The 7,500-nt window shown below is 32.9% G+C and overlaps 1 protein-coding gene across 5 annotated transcripts in view; it reads right to left on the reverse strand.

Moving 5' to 3' along the window:
* LOC145263773 (fibroblast growth factor receptor 1-like) overlaps positions 1-7,500 on the reverse strand; it is a 389,904-nt gene that overhangs the window by 54,534 nt on the left and 327,870 nt on the right. The window lies entirely within an intron of this gene.

Below are 7,500 nucleotides of genomic sequence, written 5' to 3' on the forward strand. Positions count from 1 at the left end.
TGAAATATTTTCTTTTTGGTTTTGAAACCACGACTCTATAATAATATATACGAAATCTGGACAAATTAAAATATCATATTTAAGCGTATTTTACACCCGGCCAAAGCCGGCCCCCACCTCCTGCTAGCCGTTTTAAAAATTATTTTCTAAAAAACAACAACGTGTGTGTGTGTGGGAAATTTTCTAACATGCAAACGGAGTCCATTTTTTTTGCAGCAGCCTTGGCAGTATCTTCTACGTCTTGAATAGCCAGATATAACGAGTATATATATATATATATATATATATATATATATATATATATATATATATATATATATATATACGCGGTCAGTTCTATGAAAGTATCTCTGTTCATGGAATCTGCGTTTGAATTTAGAGACAGATAAAGAGTGGGCTAGACGAGTGCTTGTTGTGAAAGTTTTGCACAGGGGGGGGGGTGATTATCATAGATTCAAGCTCAGTCGAGCACTTATTATAAAATAATGATTTTGTGGACATTAAACATTTTATGAACAAAAAAGTTATGAACAGTGTGCGTTTGTTTGGTTTGGTTGTTTTGTTTTACGGCATATCAATCCTTTTCTGGGTTACTTAATGTTGAATCGAGTAGTTTTGGAAAAATTTTTTTATGCCCCAATTTCTTTATATCTTCAAATATGGGGGAAAGTGGTTGTAGGTAGACGAGTGTTTTTGTTTTTGTTTAGGAGTTTGGCAAGCGGGATACCATAATCATATTATTAAGGCTTACATTGACGTGTTAAGTTTTCGAGTCCATGATTCGAAATTGTGACATATAAATGCATGCACGTAATCAATAAAATATTGCTTAAAACGTAGGCATGAACCCTTATATCCCTTTGTTCCTTTTCAGAAATGATTTTTCTTTTTTTTTTTTTTTACATGAGGCAGCACTTAACCATGTCTGACCTGGCCTCAAAAACTCACAACTCACAAGCACATGGCCACACTCCAACTCCACTCTGTCCCACCTCTCCCTTCTGCTGGAATCGTGTGAACACATTTTAGGTTCACGTCACACAGAAATTAGCAACACATTCTTCTTCTACCATGACATGACAAAATGTCTGCTCATGTCATGTTTGCCCTTCTGTTTATTGTAGTTTACATACGCAGCCGCAGTTCCCGTTTTATTGGCCAATTTTAAATAAACCCACGAGACCAACTCCGGCAGAAGAGTATTTTGCAACTTTTATTTTTTCATTTTTATTTTTTATAAGTACGTCAGTTACAAATGTCGTGTCAACACACTTCGGAAACAACGAGAAGTGGTAACACTCCACATTTCAAACAAGAATAGGAGGTTTAAATCCCCTTAAATTCATACTAGAATTGTCCACATGGGCACGTGGCGCAACGGATAAAGTGCTCAGTGATAATCAGCTCTTAAGTGATAGTTTTCTGTGCGGGTTGTAATGTTCAAACCTGAGTATAGATTGTTCTCTTGCTACTCTTGGTTTCTAGGACATTTTATTTTTATCACAACTTATTAAGGCGCGAATGCCATTCAAGGATAAGGGTGAAGTCTTAGATAGATGGTGAGACAGCAATAGCAGCTATGGTTACTTAGATAAGGATAGATTTTCCAGAACGACGGCACAATAAAAATTTATCCGCATTGGATTTGAAGACAACCATATCATAGTTAACCAGGAAGCAGACCCATGATATTGCGTTCAATAAACGGACAGTTCTAAGAAAAGAAACTATGTTCATGGAATTTTCGTTTAGTTTTAGGCACGGATAGAGAGCGTGAAAAGTTGTTGACGCTTGTTTCAGCTAGATGAGTATTTGTTACGAACGTTTTACGGGGAGGGACTTTGGATTGGAGCTCAGTCGAGCAGCTACCATAAAAGTAACGATAGAACGGAGACAGACACGCAACGTCTGTTCTGAGAAAAGAGTAAGTAACGAGGCGGAAAGGTCATCGCCTGGTCAGAATGCTTTCTATGAAGGCATTGGATACGGGAAGGTTGCCAACATCCTTAAGTGAAACTGTTTCTGTGAAACGAACTGAGTGCTGAGTGATAGTCGATTCTAAGTGATGGTCCTCTGAGGGTTGAATGTTCAGTATTAAGTACGGATGACGCTTAGAATATAATTCCGAATTACTCAAAGACTTCCACTTAACATGATGGAACGAGAACCCCGCTCCACCTCCTGTAGATAAAATAAAAGGTTTAACTTGAAAGTTCGTACAGATTCCCGAGTTTTGCATAAAGATTCTCGCCTTCGAAACGAAGATACAAATAATCATCTTATTCGGTCTACTGTTGGCACAATGTTACAGATGCTGCTCTGATCTTTTGTAATAAATAAATATTTAACTTTAAGCTTTTAATTTTCTTAATAATGGAGCTCTCTGCTAGTGTTCTCTTCCACTAAAATCTCTCTCTCTCTCTCTTTCTCTCTCTCACACACACACACACACACACACACACACACACACACACACACACACACACACACACACACTTATATATAACTGGCGTTAATCGCGACACCCTGCACTGATGATGAGGATGAAAACACTAGTGTCTGTAGGTATTTAATAATTATTATAGTAAATAATATATATATATATATATATATATATATACTGTATGATATAAAATGAACTGTGTGTGTGTCAGTTCGTTTCCTATAAACTCCGAAACGGTTGGACCGATTTTTAATGAAATTTTTCACGAATGTATTTTCTGTATCTGGCCGTGTTCTTAGAAAGGTTTTGTATCGGAATACCGATAATCGATATTCGAAAAAATCCGATGGAAGGGGGAACATGCGATTTTGACAAAAGTTAACAATTTATGCCGCCTAACATCACAAGTGCGTTTGAGAAGTTTTATTTTGATAAGTATTTTTAGTTTGAGTTTTGGGAAGTGCGTTTGAGAAGTTTGAGAAGTGCGTTTTTGAGAAGTTTTCTGCACAAGCTGAAAGACCCGGCATATAAAATCAAAAGTAGGTTCTTTGATATGACAGGAACGCGTTCGAAATGAACGTTTCAGATGAACCATGATATTTGACGTTTTCATTTCAAAGTTAAATTCAAGCCATTATCACCGCACAGGCAGAAAGCCCCCGCATATAAAATCAAAAGTAGGTTCTTTAATATGATAGGAACGCGTTCGAAATGAATGTTTCTGTTTAGATCACAACTGAATCATGATACTTGACGTTTGCATTTTAAACTTTAATAGAAACCATTATATATGAAAATAAATTCATAAAACGAACACCAGATTCACTACAGTGCAATGTAGTTTTTTTTTTTTAAATTCAATTTTCACCCCAAACAAGGCACAGTGTCACTTTGAAGTAGGGGGCTACTATCGGGGACATAAGTTGCAGGGGTATTATGAAGGGAGATGAGTAGCAAGATGTCTGTTCACATTACACTTGAACTTCTGCATGTCAGTACAGTTGGGAAAGTAGAATCCCGGAAGGGAGTTCCAAAGTCTAGCAGTTATAGGGAAGAAACTATTGGAGTAGAAGGCTTTTTTACACCTGGGAATCTCTACTGTGAAGGGGTGGGATTTAGCTGCTTGTCGGGTTTGTTGAGGGTATTTACGTCGAGGGGGTACAAGTGCTTGTAGTTCGTCAGAGCATTCACCATTAAAATACTTGTAGAATAACAGAAAGATACAACATTTCGTCGACGGCATAGAGGCTGAAGCCTAAATGACAGTTCAGGCACGGCCACCGAGAGTAAGAAGAAGGCCTGTTAACTGAAAAATGCCTGCAGGCAATGTAGGTAAGATTTGTCAGACTGTCAGTACTATATAAGGGCCATTTGAAAAAGAGTAATAAAACATTTTTAAAAAGAAAAAGGAACACAATTCGATTACAACTTACTTTATTCAATATAAAATATAAACATTATCTATGTAAAATTAAGTAATTTTAAAGCAATACACAATTTAATACTGATAAAACCGAATTATGAATTTAGGGAACAAACAATTAAAGAAACATTAAACAAATATTTTTTGGCCTTCGAAACAAGATCACAGTGTAGTATCTGTTTACACTTCACCTTTTCTATCTTCAGTCGGTGGAGGAGAAATCTTTCATGGCTGAGATTATTTTTGTTCCTATCCAGAGTGCCCCTTATTGGGAAGCTGGATTTTCTCCACAAGATTATATGTTGAAATATTTAAATAACTATTACTTTAAATACAGAAATTATATTTAAAGGTTTGGTTTTCTGTTCTTCTATGTCCATTTTTTCCCATGTTTTTCATCAAAATGTGTAGCGTATTAGTTGTCTCACAAGCCATCATCAGTGATTGCTCATTGGCAGTAACCTGTGGTGTTCCCTGGAGACCAAGTGACAACAAGTCTCCACAGATTTCCAGTGTTCTTCAGCTTTTGACCACTTATGCAGATGATTGCATGTTATCGCAACAGCCGTTGTCACTGATTTCTCGTTGGCATCGGCCATTGGTGCTTCCTGGGGTTTGGGCGAAAAAATGCCTCATCAAGGTACCAGATTTGAACTGCACACTTCCAGTGGAGATTTGGTCAGAACTCTCTCACCTCGGTCTTTCCATCCTCCCTGACCCTTCACAACTAGTTGGTGTGGTGTGGCACCAGTCGATGTCATCTACACCAGTTTTTTTTTTATTTTTATTACTATTATTATTATGATAATAATAAGGGCGCTTGTGCAGTGTACACACGTGTATTTTAAATATTATTTTCAAGTTAAATTAAATTTTAGGTTTGTATTACTGTACACATAGATTCGAAAAAGTTGTCAAAAAAACAAATATATCACAAATAAATGTTATCAAAGGCAAGATAAGTTACTCTTCTACCTATCTGGGAAGGCTTTTAGTGGTTTTACTCACTTTAAAACGTATAATCGCTTCGAAAATCATACAATGTTTATCAATATATTTTAAACAGAAAAATGTCGGCATGTTTGTAACTTATCTTGCCTTTGATAACATTTATTTGTTATATATTTGTTTTTTGACAACTTTTTCGAATCTATATTTTATTTTATAAATAAATAAAATGAAATATTTGATTTTCTCCAATAAAAATTAAAATTCAAACACGAATTCACTTACGATATTTTGATGAAAATTATTCCAAATGTGCAATTATAATAATTATTTTCCGAATGGGGAATTGTTCTTTTTCTTTAGAACATACATGGACAATCGGTAACACATATTGGTAGCCATATTTTTTATGCCTATTAGCAAGAGCACGTGGTTGGATACCGGAAACTGTTTATACCTACAACTTTATTAGGAAGTGACGTTACGATGTCATATGCATCGGCCTTCTTTCTTGGTAGCCACGGTTCAGGACCTATCAGGTTGGCGATTCTCTTTTGAACTCTGCTAAGGAGTGAAAGAGGAGTAGCAGATGCACTAGCCCAAATGTGACAACAGTACTCCATACAGGAGCGAATGGTGGCCTTATAGAGGTACAGGATACTTTCAGGCGTAAGTAGTCTTCTAGAATGGTAGAGGGAGCCCACCTTCGTTGCAGCAGTCTTGGCAATGCTCTCAATGTATCTATTCCAGTTCATGTTCCCTGTAAACGTTAGGCCGAGGAGTTTAAAGGAAGTAATTTCGGATAATGCGTTCTTTGCCATGGCTATTGGTGGTAGAGGAGGTATTGTGGACTAATTCACTGCAGTGAGGCATATGAAGCTTCTTCCTGGTGCGTCGTTGTGAGTTTCCGACTATAGCAGGCAATCAAACGATTTGATTAAAAAATTGGCGATTTCACCGATTTTAATGACAATAAAAGTATTGAAAGTGTGGAACATATGTTGATCCTTATTTAGTAACGGGCAACATCGGGTCTCCTTGCTAGTAATATATATATATATATATATATATATATATATATATATATATATATATATATAGTGTTATAATGGAATAATTCCAGAGGAAATCCGGGTATGAGAGCTCAATGTGGTAAACAGAGCAATAAGATAAAATTTGTACAAGGGAAAAAAAGAAAAGATTCCAATAATATTAATAAAAGAAAAATAAGATAAAATGTGTACAAGGGAAAATTATTTTATTTTTATTTTATTTTCTATATATATATATATATATATATATATATATATATATATATATATATATATATATATATATATATATAAACTAGTAAAACATGCAAATTATTTGAGCAGACAAAATCTTGTTATTCACATGCTAGTATAATATAATTTCCAAATATGTCAAGTATATATAATATAATTTATATAAGTATATATAATATTATATATACTTATATAATATATGAGTATATATAATATAATTTATATAAGTATATAATATTATATATATTATATAATATTATATAAGTATATATAATATTATATAAGTATATATAATATGATTTCCAAATAAGTCAAGTATAAATTTTGACAGAAATAATCGATATTAGAAAATTGTTTTTTTTTTTAATCCCACGTTCTACTTTCATCGAGATAAAGATAATAACAATAAAAATATGGGAGTGTGAAACATTCGCTGATCCTGATTTAATTCCGGGTAACGTGTCTAATATATATATATATATATATATATATATATATATATATATATATATATATATATATATATATATATATATATATATTTATTTTATTTTTATTTTTTTATTTTTATTTTTTTATTTATTTTTTCTCTCTTCCCAGATCTTTCTTATTTATATTTATGTCTCGGAAGTAGAGTGAAAAGCACATCTTATTTTTCTTTTATTAATATTATTGGAATCTTTTCTTTTTTTTCCCTTGTACACATTTTTGTGAATTATTCCATGGATTTCTGCCTTTGGATTATTATGGACCATCTTCTTCCAATTACGGGATCCCCTTGGATTTTACTTGTACAAATGGAAATTCTTTGAACTTTTTTGAAATTTTACATTTGGATTTTACCGTCACTGGGTTTTTTTTATCTTCCACCAGACTATCCATTCGTGTGTAATCGCCCTTTTCTTTACCATATTCTCTCTGCTTCACTTTTTTTATTTTCAAGTAAGATCTTTGACTTACTTGTTGTTTCATCAAATACTTCTGCATGCAAAATCCAATCCAGCATTTTACTAATTCTTACCCTCTGATGAGAAGGAGAGTATTTCTTTGAAACTCCGCGGATTAAGGACTATCCATTTATCTAGTGTTTCCTTTTCAGATTAAATAGGTTTTTAACTCATTTCAAAGTGTTTTTTTAACATATTTTATTAACTGTTTGCTTATATATATATATATATATATATATATATATATATATATATATATATATATATATATATACATATATACATATATATACATATATATATACATATATACATATATATACATATATATATACATATATATATACATATATATATACATTTATATACATATATATATACATATATATACATATATATATACATATATATACATATATATATACATATATATATACATATACATATATATAC

The sequence above is a fragment of the Euprymna scolopes genome, chromosome 39, assembly GCF_053919585.1.
Source record: "Euprymna scolopes isolate OS-2025 chromosome 39, ASM5391958v1, whole genome shotgun sequence".
In the NCBI taxonomy this organism is placed as follows: Eukaryota; Metazoa; Mollusca; class Cephalopoda; order Sepiida; family Sepiolidae; genus Euprymna; species Euprymna scolopes.